The sequence below is a fragment of the Mesocricetus auratus genome, unplaced genomic scaffold (assembly GCF_017639785.1).
Source record: "Mesocricetus auratus isolate SY011 unplaced genomic scaffold, BCM_Maur_2.0 Super-Scaffold_100013, whole genome shotgun sequence".
In the NCBI taxonomy this organism is placed as follows: Eukaryota; Metazoa; Chordata; class Mammalia; order Rodentia; family Cricetidae; genus Mesocricetus; species Mesocricetus auratus.
The window spans coordinates 66,500,103-66,518,875 of NW_024429196.1; the positions used below are offsets into that span (position 1 = coordinate 66,500,103).

General features: G+C 43.7%; 1 protein-coding gene across 13 annotated transcripts in view; it reads right to left on the reverse strand.

The window, feature by feature from the left end:
* Positions 1-18,773, reverse strand: part of Atxn1 (ataxin 1) — a 395,773-nt gene that overhangs the window by 143,448 nt on the left and 233,552 nt on the right. The window contains exon 1 of one of the 13 annotated variants that reach the window (XM_021224955.2): positions 3,935-4,922. The exons of the other annotated variants lie outside the window; for them this stretch is intronic. The gene's annotated coding sequence lies outside the window, so the exon portion shown is untranslated. Of the gene's footprint in view, positions 1-3,934; positions 4,923-18,773 lie in introns of those variants that run through there. 13 annotated transcript variants of the gene reach the window in all.

The window sequence follows — 18,773 nt, forward strand, 5'->3', positions numbered from 1 at the left end:
TGTGGCCTAACCAATATTTTATGTTGTTTTTTTTCCCTCCCCCACAAAGTTGATGATAGTTCTGGGAAACTTCAACCCAACCCCAGGTGAGATACAAAGTTGCTCAGAAGAAGCCACTACTTGCTGGAATGTGTGGTGTGTGCCTGCGATCCTAGCGCGCAGGGAAGGTAGATGCAGGAGGAATAAGTCAGCTTGGGTTACAGGAGGCCCTGTCTCAACAAAACTGAGCCAGCAAAGACAGGGCGGGAGGGAGTCAGAGTGAGAAAACATTGCTAGGGTTATGGCTCAGAGGTACAGTGTTTGCTTAGCGTCCCTGAGTTCCTGGGTTTAATCCCCAGCACCGGAAAAACACTCGTGATCCCGAAAGTAAGTCGCTTGACTTCGCTCTCTGTAAAGGGAAGCAATGGTTCCATTTTCGTACCTCCCTGTGTGGCTGGGATGATCAGTAAGTGCTTTAGAGAAGCACTTGCCGTTCCCCAGAAGACAGGCACTATGTCAAGGGGAAGTGTCATTATTGGTCACAGCCTGCGACTGAGCTCAGAGCCAGAGTATAAAAGCTAGCTTTGGCCCAGGACCAGCCATCAGCTCTCCCTGGGGCACTCAGATGTCTGCAGGACCTCATGGTGCTGTGGTATGGGAGGGAAGAGGGGCAGAATTAGAGCTGTGGGATCGACAGGAGAAATTCTTTAAAAAAGACAGTATGGGGCTAAAGCTGCAGAGAGCAGGACAGACTCCAGGGCCAGGCAGGAGTGTGGCTCTTTATCTGAGCCACAGCGAAGGGCCCCCTTCAATTCCAGATTTGTGAAGTTTCTTGTGCCCAATGTCTGCAGGGCTGTGAAATTTTCCACTTGCCTCTCTGCCACTTCTCTGCAGCGATTGCAACACTCGGGTGCAAAGGTGGCAAAAGCAGAGGAAAGGACTCGCTCGGGCTGGCTGCCTGCTTTGATGCAAAGCCTGCTATGGCCCGTAGAAAAATCTCTACACCTGGGTTTCTTGTCTTCCCCATCTTCCACGCAGCCCAGGAACAATCGTTTCCAGGCCGGTATTACCAACCTATTTTAACTTCTGCAGCATCGGAGGAGCAACAACAGAGGGATAAGATTGAGAGTGTTCACCTGGGGCTTTGGGGGATGACAGAGGCAAAGACGGCCCGATTGTCAGGTGTTCCCTCTCCATGTCATGAGTGTCAGCTGAACCCCTGAACACAGGTGGAGTTGTAGTCTTAGTACTGTGCATGTGGGAAGAATGATTTCCAAGAGGAAGAAAAAAGTGGCCCTCCCAAACAGTTAAGAGTAGTGACGGTGATGATAAAGACAAGAGTGAAATAATATTAAATCTTAGATTTGGAATTGATAACACTGATCAGCAGAACTCATGATGAATTTTTAAAAAGGGAGAGACAAAATTAGCTCAGAAAGGAGGAAGGAGGTGTCTGTTCTTCCGTGATTAATCGTGGCTCCTATAGAGGGATCCAACTTAGCAAGTGCCTTCTTAGTAATTAGCACATTCACTTCATGCCACTACACCCAACCAGGGCCAGAACAGTGAAGAAGAGAGGTAAGGGGCCTGCCCTCCTCTCCCCAACAGGCTCAGAACCTTAGGGAATTGCACTAATGTGTTTTTTAAAACATGTGGTAATTCATGAACCAGATAAAAATCACAAAGGGATATTAGACACTGTGATTGGGAATGCTCGGCCCAGGAAGACTGTGGAGAAGCCAAAGATGGAATTTAGCACAGGCAAGGCTGGAGGTGCAGCTCGGTGGCAGAGCCCTGGCCTGAAAACAGGCTGAGCATCAGTGATCTAGGGCTGTGCAACTAATTTCCTTACTCTGTTTAGAGGCAGTCCTTTGGGTCTCCAGCAACTTCAAAGGAGTCATTCTTCTCTCTGACTACTACATCGCCTTAGTTAACAAGCACCAGAAATTTTTGTCAGGGAGACCCATTGCATGTCACTATTGTTTGAGATGTGACAGGAAAGAAGGCAGGTCCTTGTTTCCTAAAGTTCCAAAGGTCACCCCATCACAGTAGGGGACTGGAAAGCTGTCTTGTCACATGCATGTCCCAGCTGAAGCAAATCCACTTAAAGGAGCTAAGCCTGCACAATGATGCATGTATGCAATCTCAGAACTTGGGAGGACAATCGTAGGAGGATCATGAGTCCCAGGCCAGCCTGGGCTACATGGTAAGTGTTAGAATTGCAGGTCAGGCTGGGCCCGTAAAGTGAGATCCAATCTTGGAAACAAAACGAATCCTAACTAAACAACAAAAATGAAAACCACATTAAAGAGCTCAAACCAGTTACATGCAAATTTCTGGGGGAAGGGATGACAAAAATCATTTTGCTTTAGGTTTCAAATTTCTGGCTTCTCCTTGACTACAGGCACACACACACACACACACACACACACTCACGCACGCATGCACACACGCACATACACATATTCTATATACACATAAACATATATATACTCACATATGTGGGTGTGTTTGTAAATTTTTTAAAAATGGCACTTCTCCTGTACTTAAACAGCATTTATGGCCCACTCCAACAGTGCCTACCACCTCTCTCCTGATTCGTAAGTCTGGACTCTATTTACCTACCTTAGAGAGGAGGGACACATGCATAGAAGGAAGCAAGCATTAGGAAAGCTGTGTCTCCACTTTTTCCTGCTCCTACCATTCAAATTAATTCTTTCATTAAAGAAAAATACATCAGTGTTTTGCATTGCTCAAACTGACGGTATCCCCAGGCAGGCTCACTTGTGTTTTCTGTATCAATGGAGTCAGTCTGAAATCCTGTCTGAAACAAATTTGGCCAGCTGAGCCCTGAGCCTCTTGCCATTTAATACAGCCAGGATAAAATGTGACACCCCCCATACTAGCTCCTTAGAAAAACAGAAATACAGTAATAGCTCACCTGCAGGTCACAGAATGTATTTCACCCTGATAGTTATGATAAACCTTAGCTAACCCAGAAAGATGAGAAAGAATGCAACAGACAAGACTCTTTGCTGCCCACTTGCCCAGCATCTCGCAGTGAGACTCTGGGACGTAAGCCAGGCTGACCGACTATCCCATCCTCCAGCCACAGGACAAAGGGACACCATGCCAGCTCTTCCCTCCCCCTTGAATGCCCAAAGCACTTACAGTCTCTACTGCACACTCTGACCCAAGGTCACTTTCAAGTCAGCACTCTGTTATAGTGTCTTTTTTATCCTCTATCGGATTTATTGAAGTCTTGAAGGCTCAGAGACTTCATAAGCTTCTTGATGAGGGAGACCTTGCTGTGGCCTTCTTATGCAAGCTCCTAATAGCGTCTAGTGGGAAGAGCTCGAATGGAGAAGAAATGACCCAAGCCTGATGGAGAAGAACTTAACCCTTACTGTGAATCACTCACCTCTCTGTAGCTATAATTTAATCCCTTCTCTCCCGAGAGCTCTTCCCCCATCCTCCCTTAAGTGTAGGTGCACTTTAATGCATGCATGTGTGGAGAGGCCAGAGGACAACTTTTGGGGTGTCGTTTTTTGTTTTGCTTTTACAAGGTCTTTCAGTGGCCTGGAACTCACCAAGTAGGCTAGACTGCTTGGCCACCTGGCCCTAGAGATATATACCTGTCTCAGACTCCCAATGTTTGGGACTACAAACTCAGCCATTTATCTATCTATCTATCTATCTATCTATCTATCTATCTATCTACCTACCTATCTGTCTCTCTGTCTGTCTTAGAAACAGGCTCTCACTGTGTTGCTCTGGCTGACCTTGAATTTACAGAGATTTCGCCTGCATCTCCCTCCTCAGTGCTGGGATTAAAAATGGACAACCGCATGCCTGCCGTACCGAGCCCTTTTCATGGTTTGCTCTGGAGATTGAATGTGTGTCCTCGTCCTTATTTCACTGACTGAGCCACCACCCCAGCTCCCAGTGCCTTCACCTTTCTCTGCCATGCAAGAGCTTGGAGCTCCGAGGCTTCCCATCTCATTGAACGTCTTCCACAGGACTGAGAACAGTTGCACTCCGCCTTCTCCTTCCAGGCCTTCGAATCCATTTCTTTTTATTCATCAGTGGCCTCTGAACAGCTGCTAGTTCCCTCCCAATATCTACACGGTCGCTCCACCTTCCTGCCAGCAGGAGCCTGCATCCTTGATTCTAGAGTAGATGTGGAGATCCCTGAGGGGATGGGCCTCAACCTGGAACCTACACCAGACAGCTGGAAGCCATCCTGAGAACTGCTGACTGGGAAAGTTTGTGTGGGAGCAGGAGAACCTGTGGTCCTCATGAGTCCCCAGGTGAGACTGATGCAGCTATCCTGGGGGTCACACTCTGAGAACCGCCCCTCTGAAGGTTTTCCTTTCACTAACACAACCAGATGGAAGTGAATGAATCCTACTCTAAGATGGTTAGCCTGGGAGGTAACACATAGTCAACTAGATGCCAACAATGAAGAAAACAAACAAAACAAACCCAATGCATTGTTAAATGTATGCATAAAATCTGGGGAAACTTTTCTTGATCTTCCTCCACTTGAGCTCTTACCTCAGCCTCCTGAGGGCTCCAGATCTCACTGAGGCCAACTCTGACTCATCCCCTTTTCTTTCCTTTTGGACTACAAACACTTTCCCCCAGCCTATAAGCATACTGTCATTTATATTTCCTGGAATACATCCACAGTGTCCTGGAAGCTTTCCAAAAGGCTTGCACCTTCATCTGATTTACCAGGGGACAGGTGAAAACGCAGTGCAAATCTCCTGTCACCATTTCAACACCAGTATCTTAAAGCCTGGAAGTCTGATTCCCACCAAGTCTTTTTCTCTTTCAGAGGTCACCAACGTGTCTGCCTAACAAATGCAGTGACCTTTCCTAGGTCATCATCCCAACTAGTTTCTGTTCTAACACCCAGTACAGTTCACTAGGGCTTCCTTCAATTTTCTTTTTGCTATTTGATAGACTAGCATCCCCTCCACTCCCACCCTCTACTCCTTCCCTACCTCTCCCATATAATCACCCATCCTTCACCTGAAGGTAGATTTATCCCTGGAGCTTTCAGTTATGGCATGCCACATGTGACTCCCTGCGGTTCCCCACAACTGGCCTGTCCCTACCTACCCATCTCCTCTTAGGAATTCAATGGAACATTTCTCCTGATCTGGATGCTGTGAAGGTATTTTACATCCGATTCAGACCCCAAACCACTAACCTTAAACTAGAGGGGTTACAGATGGTGGGTTAGACCTGACTGAGTAGGCCATTCAAAGGGACAGGGTTCAACATGTGAACACACATGTTGGAAGGAGCAAGCCACATGAGATGGAACTCTGGAGACCCCAGGAAGCCAAGAATGGCACCCGTTGCACTGCCAGCAATGGAATGGGGTGTGGAGCTTAAAGACCCCCAGGAAGTGATTTCTACAAATAGTCACATGAGCTTCAGAGAGGACCCTGGGCTTCAGGTGGGAAAGCAGCTCAGGCAACACTGAGATCTTAGACTTGAGAAAACTGGAGCAGGGGAACTAGGGAAGCCATGGATGAGTAAAAGACAGAATGTGCTGCATAAGAAACAGGTTTTAAGTCATTATCCTCTTGTGAACTGTGTGTAGTCATAGAAATTAATACACGTGTTACAATAGATTCTGAATTTTGCACAAGTGACTTCGAAGTGTTTTTGCATGCATGCGTGCATGTGTGTGCGTGTGCTTATGCTTGTGCTTGCATGTGTTTTTAAATGAGACAGTGTCTTAAGTAGCCCAGCTTGGGCTTGAACGCCTGACCTTCCCGCCTCCACCTTCCATATGCTGGGATTACAGGAACGTGCCACCATGCCTAGTGAGTGCTTCAGCTTTTGTTTGTCTAATGCTTCTGATTTCTCTGAGTCAGCATCACACTGGAGGTTTGTTTTGCTTATTTAAAGACAGGGTCTTGCTATATAGCACTGATGGCCTGGTCATTAAATAGCTTAGTCTGGCCTGGAGCCCACAGTAATCCTTCTGCCTCAGCGTCCTGAGTGTTGGGACTAAAGGCATGCACCACCATGCCCAGCTCCTAGCATTTCTAACATTCGGTTACTCCTCCTTTTGAGTTTATTTTCCTTTCCTGCATTTTACTCTTATCCTAGTCTACACATCTTCTCCCCTAGCGTCTTCGTCAACTGTTCCATTGCTGTGAAGAGACACCACGACCAAGGCAGCTCTTATGAAAGAAAGTGTTTAATTGGGGACTTATTTATAGCTTCCATTAGTCCAAATCATCATGGTGGAGAGCATAGTAGCATGCAGTTAGGTAATGGAACAGTAACTAGGAGCTACATCCTGAGACAGAGAGAGGGAGAGAGGGAGAGAGGGAGAGAGAGAGAGAGAGAGAGAGGAGAGACAGAGACAGAGACAGAGAGACAGAGACAGAGAGAGAGACTGGGCCTGGCATGGACTTTTGAAACTTCAAAGCCCACCCCCAATGACTTCCTCCAACAAGACCACACCTACAAATCCTTCTAATCCTTTCAAATAGTGCCACTCCCTGGTGACTAAGCATTCAAATACATGAGCTTGTGGGGAGGGGGCATTCTTATTCAAACCACCACACCTGGCTATAAGCTCATTTCTTTTCCCATAATGCTTTCCTTATATTCCATTCAGTTTGTAAACCTGTGTGCTAGAAACTGGCATCTCTCCCAATTGGACATGTACGGGGCAAGCCAATTTGGCTTCAAAACTTTCCACTTATCCCCAAACCAGTTCCTATTAAGTTTCTAATTCATTCCAATGGCACTGTTTTCTTTTCTTTCTCCCACAGCCTGTACGCTGTCAATTCCTAAGTCTGTGCCCACTCTATTCCCACAGCCACCATGCTAGTCTTGACTCCTCTCCTCATAGAAGTTCTCATCAAACTGTACGCCTTCAATATTCTCTAGCCAAACTGAGTTACTCTCATGGTTTCAAACTACCTGAAGTAGTCATTAGGCACTGCAGCTGCAATGTGATATGAATTTTTGAGGCCAGACTGGGCCATGGTGTGGGAATCTGTCTTAAACTGTGCCCATCAAATGAAGATTTCCAGTAGATGTAGGGATCAGCATATGACAGCAATCCTCCTGCCTCAGTCTCCTAACACTAGGATTCCAGCTATGAGCCATCAAGACTAGCCCAAGTTCTTTATCTGATATCTAAGGATTTTAAAATCATTTATTTTGTATGTACATGTGAGTACCTAGGTGCCACAGAATGTGTGTATCTGTGTCACTCAGAGGACAACTCTCAGGTGCTAGTTTTCTTATTCTGCCAGACTGGTCCCAGGAATGGAAATCAGGACCTGGGCTTGCTGGCAAGAGTCTTTACCAACTGGTCCATCCTACCTGCTGTGTTTAGGACTTTTATAAGCTGGCTTATCCAACTTGGTTTCCTAGTTCTTCAGTAAGATTTGTTTTTTGTTTTCCTTTCTCTGGGTGGTGCTAGGGACAGGACCTAGAGGTTTGCACATGCTATAGAAGGTTCTGCTGCTGAAACAGCTATAGCCCAGGGAATGTGCACTGGGTTAACCACAGGGAGACACTGACTTCCTTTCTGAGAGTCCTCCGCGCTATTCTGCACATCGAACTGCAAGACATCCATTCCTACCAAGCCCAGCCTGCCCCATGCTTCCCTTCATCCTCCTATGCTATGACTTCTCTATCAGAAGTGCTATGTTTTTACACAAGAATTCCTGAAGCTTTCATTTCTTTTCCTTGGAGGCAGTCACCATTTTATTCCTTCTCCTGAAATAGTTGACGTCTTCTGTGTAAATTGTAGTAACTTCCATGAACAAGAGTCTACACCTGTCTGCTTTTCATAAGCCTCTGAGTGCCTTTAATTTTTAAAGAAATTTTCTTTTAAATGATGTGTATAATTTGTGTCTGCGCATGGATATGTGTGAATAATTGCAATTGCCTCTGCAGGACAGGAGAGGGCATCAGACCTCCTAAAGCTGGAGTTACAGGAGGTTGTGAGCTGCCAGACTTTAGTGCTAGAAACTGACCCGTGGTCCTCCACAAGAGAAATGCACTCTTTACTGCTGAGACATCTCACTAGCCTCTGGGGGGGGGCTTTTGTAAATGCAAAGTCCTTGATAAATTCCTGCTGACTAACTGGGCATGTTGGTATATTCCTGCAATGTCAGCACTCAGGAAATGGAAGTAGGAGGATTGCTGAGAGTCCCATGCCAGCCTGGTCTATATACCAAGTACCAGGCTAGCCAGAGAGATACAGTAGGACTCTGTTTTTAAAATAAAATAAAATAAACACATACAAATAAAACATAAATTCCTTTTGACTAACTCATTACATGTGCGGTACTTTACTTTTGAACTCCAAAAGACGTGTTTACAATGCTTACATGTTTCTATTGCCTTCTAATTGTCATGACCTCCAATCCCCTCCCTCATTGATAATCATATGAGAGCATTCTCTCCAAGAGACTTGGAGAGAAACTATTTTACAAGGCAATGAATGAAATGTTCCGTGAGAGTCTTTCCTTCCAACAAGGGACTGAAGCTGACTTCTGAGGATGAGGAAGTGGCTAGGGCTTCCAGGGCTCCAGTGGAATGGAAGCTATGTGAAACAGCTCAGAGAGGCAGGCCTGGGTCTCCACTAGCTCACAAAGGGAAGCAAGGAGAGCTGGAGGGAAGGCACAGATGGATTGGTTGAGATGAGCGGCTCAAGAAATCCTGAAGGACCAAGATTTATCCAGCAGATCACATGCTCCCCACATAACCAACAGTTGACAACCTGCATGAAACATCTATTATGAGGCTTCTTCCAGACTGACCACCCTTGGATGCATGTGGGGTATTGGAGGACTCAGTGCTAAAGTCAGTGTCTGTCCAAAGGATATGAAATCAAGGACATAAATATGGTAAATAAAAATTCCTCTGATCTAAGATTGAAAACAACTTTCATTCACATTGATCTGTGCCACCATTTTTTTTTTTTGGTTTTTCGAGACAGGGTTTCTCTGTGTTGTTTTGGAGGCTGTCCTGGAACTCAATTTGTAGACCAGGCTGGCCTTGAACTCACAGAGATCTGCCTGCCTCTGCCTCCTGAGTGCTGGGATTAAAGGCGTGCGTCACCAACGCCTGGTGTGCCACCATTTCTTATTGTTAGTACACTTCATCACATGAAGGTGAGGCTTTCCTCATGTGGTACAGGCTCTGTGGGTGTGCATGTGTGTGAGTGTGTGCATGTGTACACACAAATTTTGACTGTGACTCCCCAGTGGTGTGATGCGAAGTTTGCTAGGAAATACAATGACACATCCAGAGAAAAACAGGTCTGTGTGACAAGAATAAAATGAAACCAAGAAATAAATTCAATGGACAAAGCAGGACATCTGATTGGCTTTAAGTTCATACTCTGAGGAATTATTTTAAGGATAGGATAGCTTGTGTTTCTTGCTGAAAATTTACCTCTGGGCTTATTTCTATCACTTCTGGTCTCATGTGGATTGCTTAGATCCTACAGAAGGTGGTACTATGGTCCAAGAGACAATGAATTAGAAGTCTTACAGATCCCTGTGTCCTGTCCTCTGGGTTACACATACCCTTTCTAGATGCCATGAGTCACAACACACCTTTTCCCTGAATGGCAGTTTTATTCACTTGTTTTAATTTAAAAGTTTTGGGTCTCAGGTAGCCCAAGCATACCTGTAACTTGCTATGTAGCCCAGGGTGATTTTGAACTCTTGATCCTCTTGTCTCTACTTCTAAGTATTATGGGGTTTACGAGCCACTGGTCCTGGTTTTATACAGTGCTGAGGGTCAAACCCAGAGCTTGATGCACATTAGTGAAGCATTCACTTCACAAACCGAGCTAAGAGCCCAGTCCCTTAACCTCTTTCTTTACCCACGCCAGGCAGCCGTCTCCTTGCTTCAATAACTTTCTGATGCAATAAAAAGTTAAATATTGGAAGACAAAGACAGCATTCAAAACTTCTTGCCCTTTAGAAGAGGCTTAAGAAAATGATTCTGGCTTAAAAACTGAGATTTCAGTGGGCTTAGCTGTGAACACCAGGTACCAGGAATGCTACTTGGCACCAAGCCTCAGGATTACCTGTTGAAATACCAAAGGCAGGAGGACTTTGATGTGGCTTCTTAGGTGCCAGGTAAAGTACTAAGGGATGCAGTTATCCTTTCTATGAATGTGGACTTGAAAGCTTGACACCATATTTGGACCAAATATTCATTGTGGGGAGGACTGGAAGGAGCATGGGGGCGGGCTTCTGAGTGTGAGCACACACATTCATAGACCATTTTCAGACCATTACACACCACCATGCAAGCAAGATGCTATGTTCTAAGTGCTGTAGTATTCCAGCTACTACTTTTGGGGCCAAGGACCCTGATAAGTTGCAGATGTAATTTGTCTTCAGAGTCTGTTAATCCTGGTTCATTAAAAATTCCAAGGAATTTCTTTCCACAATGAGCCTTCTACAGGTTTCCCATTTCCCGTTTAAAGTAGAGTGTGATGGTGTAGTCCTTAATTGCAGCAGCACTTAGGAGGTATAGGCACGAGGACCCAGAGTTCAAGGCCATTGGCTACATAGTGAATTTGAGACCAGCCTAAGTTACATACAACCTTGTTTCAAAAAAATATCCTAAAATTAAAATAAATAAAAGAATTAAAAACCCTTTAAAACAAGTGATATCTGTTTACCACCAGCTGTTTTTAGAACATGTTCTCAAGCAGGGGTATAGCCTCTGTTTGTATCACAAAAATGACTAATGGGGGTTCTCCCTCTGCCTTCATCTTCCACGTTCAAGAGTTTATCCTAGTATCAAGACTCAGGGGAGTCTCTCGCTTACCACGCTTCCTGTATCAAGAAAGGAAAGAATCTCTCTCTCCCTAATTGTTTTGTCGAACGAGCTCTCAAAAGTTCATTTTTGTTACCTTTTTCAGGCAAAATAAGAGGCCTTTTACAAAAATTCTATTGCTAAAACAATGGAATTCTCCCGGGAATGGCTTCGTTATGGAAACGAAGTGACAGTTCCTTTTATGCAGCCAGGCAGAAAGTGTGCGCTTAGAAAAGACATTCCAAGCACTCAAGTGTGTGTGGGAGGGCAGAAGATGCTATTTTTAATTCCGATTGCAGCATTTCTCTCCTGCGGGTCTCTCAGCATAATCATAATCATAATAAGACTGATCTAAAAAGAAAAAAAATAGATTTCCATTCCTGCTGACCCCAGCAGAAAAAAAGAAAGAGAGAGAAAGTGGAGAGACTGATTAACACAGGTTGCTTCTGCTCTGAGACTGGGCTGTGGGCTCAGAGGTCCCCTTCAAGGTGCTGAGAACTGAGACTCTGTGACCCCCACTCTAAAGCATTAGCGTCCTGATAGCAACCACTGAGTGTCCTATCAAGGTTGAGGGTATTAGCTCAGTTGGTAGAGTGCTTGCCTAGCACACACAAGGCCCTGGCACATAACTCTAATCAGCATTTGGCAGATAGAAGTAAGACGATCAGAAGTTCAAGACCATCTTCAGCTACTTAGCAAGTGCAAAACCAAACTGTACTACATAAGACACCTAAGACTAAAGATTCCACCTGGTCTACATGCTTGCTTCTTACTGAATTTCTTATCATCACCACCCTACTGAGTGTGAAACTCTGGTTTGATTTTCACTTAGCCCCAATATTAAAAATACCTAGTGGCTTTTCATGTACTTCTGGGCCATTTGTGTGTCTACTTTAAAAACTGTCCATTGGATGCTTTTGCCCATTTTTATATTGGTTTATTTATTGATTAATTTCTGAGTTGTAGGAGTTTTCCCTGTATTCTACGAACTCAATTTTTATCAAGCATTATATGCTTTGTACATATTTTCTTCCAGTCTGTGTGTTGTTTTTTTGACTTTTTCCTTTGAATTGATTTTGATGTAATAAAATTTATTTGTACTTTTGATTCTCGTGCAAAGCATCTTAAAAAATCTAATGCCAAATCCAAGCTCACAAATTATCTCCATGCCCTTGTAATGGTCTTTACAGTCTGAGCTCTTACATTTAAATCACTGATCTACTTTGTATTTTCTTGTATATGGCATGAAGTAAGGCCCTGACTTCTTTTTGCATGTGTATACCATGTGTCCTTTTCAAGTGGCTCAGCTCCATTTGGTAAGAAGAGGTAAGAGCAAATTAGCATAGTGAGTGTTTGTAGTCCTGGCTCTTGAGAAAAACCTTTGTATGTGTATGTACACACATACACAAACATGGATATATTTATATACACAATTACACAAATACTCATGTATATGTGTAGCAAATTATCTTTAATTAACTCAGGTCTGGATGTAGAGTGACTGTCTTTAGCATATGGTGAGTATATAAATGTTATTTTTATCATCTCACATTTTGAAGCTCTAGCCTATTTTCTAGAACCATGACCCTCCAGCCATGAGCTTTCAGAGCAGCCAACCAGCACTTGAGTGGTCCATTGAAAAAATGTATTTCCAAAACCAACATGCACTTTGAACTTTCTTTGTTTCCTAGATTTCAATCCCCTTCGATGAACAACCCCTGCCCCACCTTAGACATCTTGAGACTTGCATGCACTTTCTCATTCATTCTTATCCATTAAAACTGACTCTTGAAGCCAGGCGGTGGTGGCGCACGCCTTTAATCCCAGCACTCGGGAGGCAGAGGCAGGCAGATCTCTGTGAGTTCGAGGCCAGGCTGGACCGACAGCCTCCAAAACAATACAGAGAAACCCTGTCTCGTAAAAAACCAAAAAAAAAAACTGACTCTTGAGAGAAAACTCAGTGATCATATTCATACAAAATCATGTATGAAAAAAAGAAATAAAATAAATCATAACATGATGCCTAAGTCTGTTTAAGAAAGATAAAATGAAGTCTAGACTACAGAATTCCAGGTTTTATCCACACTCTCAAACATCAGTACACAACCCTGGCTGAAAGTGTAGTCCGCAGGAGAGGTTGAGAAAATGGTACAGCTCACACCATGGGATTGTGAAAAATCTCTGGGTGGATGCCCTTAATATGCAGCAAGGTGGAGAATCAGAACCCAGAGAAGTCCGTCATCAGAGCTTGCTATCTCTCTGAAAGGCAAGCCCTTTCATGCTACCAAAAACCAACTAGACAGAGATGCCATCTTTGTTGAAAACTATCTACATACAGAGACACCTTAGTCTTTGTAAGTTTTGTTTTTGAAAGCCCACAAAACTTGAAGTTACTTTATTAGATCTTATTCAGTTTGCCTCCAAACCTTGTAAATATAGGCTTACTATTTTCCTGTAACAGATGAAGAAGCAAACAGAGAGCCTGAGTGAGCAACAGCCCAGATGGCTATATAACCCGAATGTGGCACATGATAGACTCATGTACAATCCTTCCATGTGTGGTCACACAATTTGTCACCAAGATTCATAAAGAGAACAGCAACATCACATCATCCACCCAGTATCCACTCTGTGGAAAGGGGCTGGGAAGATAGGCATACTCTTTTGTTTACAATGGTGCTACATCCTGATAAACCCATTGTAAATGAAAAAATACCATAAACCCAGTAAATGCACAGCACCTTGGGACCATCCAGCTTAGCAGGAGGTAGCCTGTAAGTGTCTGTCATTTCCTCCTATCATTACAGGACTCACTAGTGATGCCTAGCACTGGGCTTCAAGGGAAAAATCTGAATTCAGGAAAACACAGCATCACTCCCATAACATAATGGGATAGACATAGGGGTAACTCTTTTTTATATATGCTAATACTGGGGCAGTAGGTCATGAAATATCATGGTATAAAATAACAAACACTGAGGAAGCCATCACTGCACTTGTTTATGAGTCGCTCCAATGTCTACATATCATTATGAAGCTTGATTAATGGGAAAACGGCAAGACTAAAAGATACAAGGCCAAAATCCCTAGTACTTAAGGCATAGGTTCTAGAATAGAGTAAGGCAAAATTTCCCCCTTATATATCTCATTTTCCAAAGCAAGAGGCCTGCTACCAAACCTTTATCCAATATAAAGTTAAAACTGGCCCAATGTATCAGCAGTGGCATTAGATACCAAAAAGGGAGTCAAGTCACCTGTTACTCTTCTTTCAAATTGGCGAAATCCAACAAATATATAGGTGTACATGCATGCAAACACACACACACACACACACACACACACACACACACACACACACAAGTGAACTACCCTAAACTGAGGGAAAATCTCTGTCCTTTCAGAGGTCCAGCTTCTTCCTTCAAACATGGAATGGAGGGGTGTGGTGGAATGGGGAGGATATGTGATGGAGTTGGGTGGGGGTGTGTGATGGAGTAGGCGTGTTAGATGCAGTGGGCGTTGTTAGATGCAGCGGGCGTGTTAGATGGAGTGGTGGTGTGATGGAATGGAGGGATGTGGTTGATTATCGTCTATGATTTACCAAATAAGGCAAGTGGATGAATTTCTGTGTAACAGACTTAGCAGGCAGCAAGGAGGGAGGGTTTGCTGGAGGTTCACTTGGGACAGTCTTGGAAGTTGGTTGAAGGAGAAAAGTTTTCACACATGGGAGTTGTGCCTGTTTGTCCCCTAATTGTAGTGGATCTGTCAACTTTCCCCCCCAGTGTATCAAAACTTTCCTCTTCAAAACCATTGTCACTGCACTCAGAATTGCTGTACTTTTAAGTTAACTGCTTCTTAAAGTGCTGTTTAAAAACTGACATCTTCAACCATTACAGCTCAGAGCGTATCTAACTTTGCAGAGTCCCATTGGTTCCTCAAGAGAACTCCTTTAAAAAACTGCACTTGACAGCCAATCTCATGAACATGATTTGTACAGAAATGGTGTTCAAATTACTTTAGATCAAGACATTTAAGAGAAAATGTGGTTTTCTTTGTAATAGGCTAAAAATAGTGATATCCTTTATCTTCAACTGAACATGTACATATGCTGTCTAAGCTGTTACACTTAAACAAATTGAAAAACAGTAGGGTTCTGGCTATGGGCCACGCAGAAACAAAACTTGCCCAGAATATCATCTGAAACATTTAAAAAAGTACAATTAACTGTTGTTTTCCATGAAGTTTCAATACTGCATGTAGAGCTGGAGTTGTCAGCCAAGTCCAGGACAGTAACTTATAAGATCTGATGTCTCAAAAATGGACAGGAGAGTCAGAGAGAAGCTATTCTAGTCCCTTTTTATGCAAGGGAAAAAAAGAGATTGAGGCAAGTTATATAGTTATATAGTTTATATACTGACTATTTCATTTCGAGTTAAGGCAATAATAATATTGGAATTAACCCTTTTGATAAATTTTACTAAATATCCATATCATACTCCTATCATACAACTGCATATTTCTTTGAAGGCTTATCATGCAAAGTACTGTGAAATAAAATGTAGCCATTACTTTGAACACAGAATATTGATCTCACTGTGTGTGTGTGTGTGTGTGTGTGTGTGTGGTGCATGGATGTCTACATGTGCATGTATTCATGAGGAGGCCAGGAGTCAATGTCAAGTGTCTCTCTCTATTTGTGCTTTACCTTAGTTTTTGAGACAGAGTCTCTCACAGAACTTGTAGCTCACTCATTGAGCTAGACTATCTGGCCAGTAGGCTCCATGGATCCTCCTGTTTCTACCTCCCAGAAGCTAGTGTACCCAGATAGGTACACATATCACCATGTGTAGCTTCTTACACGAGCACTAGGGATACAAACTCAGGCCCTCATGCGTGTACGGCAAGCACATGCCAACTGAGCCACCTTCCCATCTCTAGAAGTTGACTTTTAAGACAAAATCTGATTGCACCTCATGGTAACAATTTGGAAAGAGTCTTCATCACCAACAGAACTGACTTGCAAATATATGATTTTGTTTGAACCCAGAACCTAGCTTTAAACAAAATCCTTTGTAGACATCTAATACAAGGGAGGTAAAATTGTGGCATTGATTCTGTCTAAACTGTTGTCTCCTCACCTCCTCATTCAGTATCCCAGTACTTCAGAAGGCAACCCCTGGGATGCTGGAGGCAATGAGGAACCATTAGGCTCCTAGGAATATGGTCTAGCCTGTACCAATATGGGATCCACATTTCTTTTTATGTTATATTATATTTATTATTATTGTGCATGGTTGAAGTGTGAGTATGGACATACATGTAACATGGCACACATGTGAAGGTAAGAAGACATGTTTGGGGAGTCCATTCTCTTCTTCTACCATGAGTTTCAGGCCATCAGCTTGCAGTCTGAAAGCTCTTCTACCTGCTAAGCTACCTTGCTGACTCCCTTTCCTTTCTCTTCCTTTCTTTTCCTCTCTCCTTCCCTTTCCTCTCTCCTTCCTCCTCCTCCTCCTCCTCCTCTTCTTCTTCTTCTTCTGTTTTTTAAGACACGGTTTCTCTGTATTTCTTTGCAGCCTTTCCTGGAACTCATTCTGTAGGCCAGGATGGCTTGAAACTCACAGAGATCCGCCTGTCTCTGCCTCCTGAGTGCTGGGATTAAAAGCGTGTGCCACCGACGTGTGGTTACTCTTCATTTCTTAATCCAGTACTCAGTCCTCTCACATGGTGCACAGTTCCCTCACATCATGTAGCACACAGTCCCCTCATACAGTGCATAGTTTCCTCATGTGGTGAGTAGTATCCTCTATGACTTGATCCTTTATTTCAGAAGCCCCCAAGTTCAGCATGTCTCCAGACTCGTGATACAAAAGCAATGATGGAGAACTGGCCATTCACAGCACAGGTCAGGCTTTGCATCACACTGTCCCCCCAGCATTCGACCCTTTCCATCTTCCTTATTCAAAAACAAACAAGAAAACAAACAAACAAAAACATGTCAAGAATCCCACAACTCTTCTGGGTGGCAATTCTTGTTCATGTGGCTTTCATCTGAACTAACCCCAATAGATACAATGCTTGTCTTACAAGCACAAGGACCTAAGTTCAATCCCCTGAACCAACACAATACAAGCCAGGCATGGCAGCACACACGTATAATACTTATGCTAGGGAGGCAGGAACAAGGTGGATGGACCCTTGGGGGCTACTTGGTCAGCCAGCATAGTCTACTTGGGATGTTTTAAGCAGTGAAAGGCTGTTTGAAAAACAAGGTGGACGACTTCTGAAAGATGACAGCCAAGGTTTAAATTTGGCCTCCACATACATGTACATGCACAAACAAATAAATAAGTGGATAAAATTAGTCAACTAGAAAATGTACACAGATAGGTAGATGACATGACAAGGTACTTTCAGCAAACCCACAGGAATCCTTTATATAAACCGTTAAAAAAATCATGTAGTACACACACATCAAACTTAATATGTTAACAATTTTTCGCTCTTTCCATTGTGTGTGTGTGTGTGTGTGCATGCGCGCGCGTGTGTGTGCATGTGCACACATGCACACGTGCACCCATTGACAGCTGGGGCTTGCTGATTTGTTCAGGTTGGCTGACCCAACTCTGTCTCTCCAGCGCTGGGATTCCAAGTGGATGCCACTGTGCCTGGCTTTTCATGTGGGTGCTGGGAATCAAGCTCAGGTCCTCCTGCTTATGTGACAAGCTGTCTCCCCAGCTTCATCATAGCCACTGTAAGAGCACAGTCCAATGCCCCAAGTGCATTCACAATACTGCACTACCATCATCACCATCTAGTCCAGAACTTGGCAAAACCTCAATTCTTGAACATGCATACATTGAAAAAGATATTCCTAATAAGCATCTTAGGTTAAGAAAGTAGGGTGACCAGATTTTTTTCCATCCCTCCTGTCCCCACCAGGTATGTACATTGTGTCTTTCACCCACACTTTGGCTGTTCTTTATTAAGAAATGTGGTTGAAAAGAGTGGTTAATGAAACGTGCCTACCAGCTTAGTGATTAGTGGGCAGTTTGGGTAACTCAGAGTGAGTTTTCTGTGTTGTTTTCCTAAACCCTCACTTGACCCCTGGGAATTCTTGGGCTTCCCAGAAATCAAAACCTGTGTGAAGCAGTCTCACTGGAATGTGGCTGTTTTCTTCCAACATTCCCTCCTGGAGGAAGATGGGAAACTTGTAAGATCAAGGAAACTTAAGAGACATATGAGGTCCCTCCACGGGGTCAGATGAGCAGGCAATATAATCTTGAGTGAGAGAAGACTCTGCAGGATCTGTCTGTGAACTGTAGGGAGACTTAAGTGATATGTCCTGAGGAGTCATTACCAAAGCTGGGGTAGGCTGGAGTCACTCCGGTTCACCAAGCTAGACTTGAGCAGAAGTGCATCTCTGGTCTACTCACTTGTGCCCTATCTGGAATGGATAGACATGCATTCATTTTTTCATGTTTCCCCAGGAAAAGGCATGCAACAGCTACTTATACTACCACATATCGCCTGTATATGAGGCCACATGATTTGCTCATTGTAGCATTGTGGAAACTAGGGTTCCTTTTAAACATGACAAATATACAGAAGAGGAGGAATGCCCACCCCCATGCTAGGAAACTGATCATTAAAATGTCAGTCTATTTTATCAAAAGTGGTGGGCCCAGAAATCAAGAGAGGCTGGTATATAGTTCTTAAGGTTGCTCACAATGACTGTGTCTTCAATCTTATATATAGACAAACACAAAGCAAAGAAGGAAAATGACCAGAAAATGCCAGAAAATTGTTCAGGGGAAAGGATAGCCACTAGAAGGAAGCAGGTGGCCTGGATACCATCACTAGATGTAATAGAAACTTCTCCCCAGATTTTTTCTACTGCTATCCACATTCAAAATTACATAAAAATTAAACCTGGCTGTTCCTGACAAACATGGAACTACTTT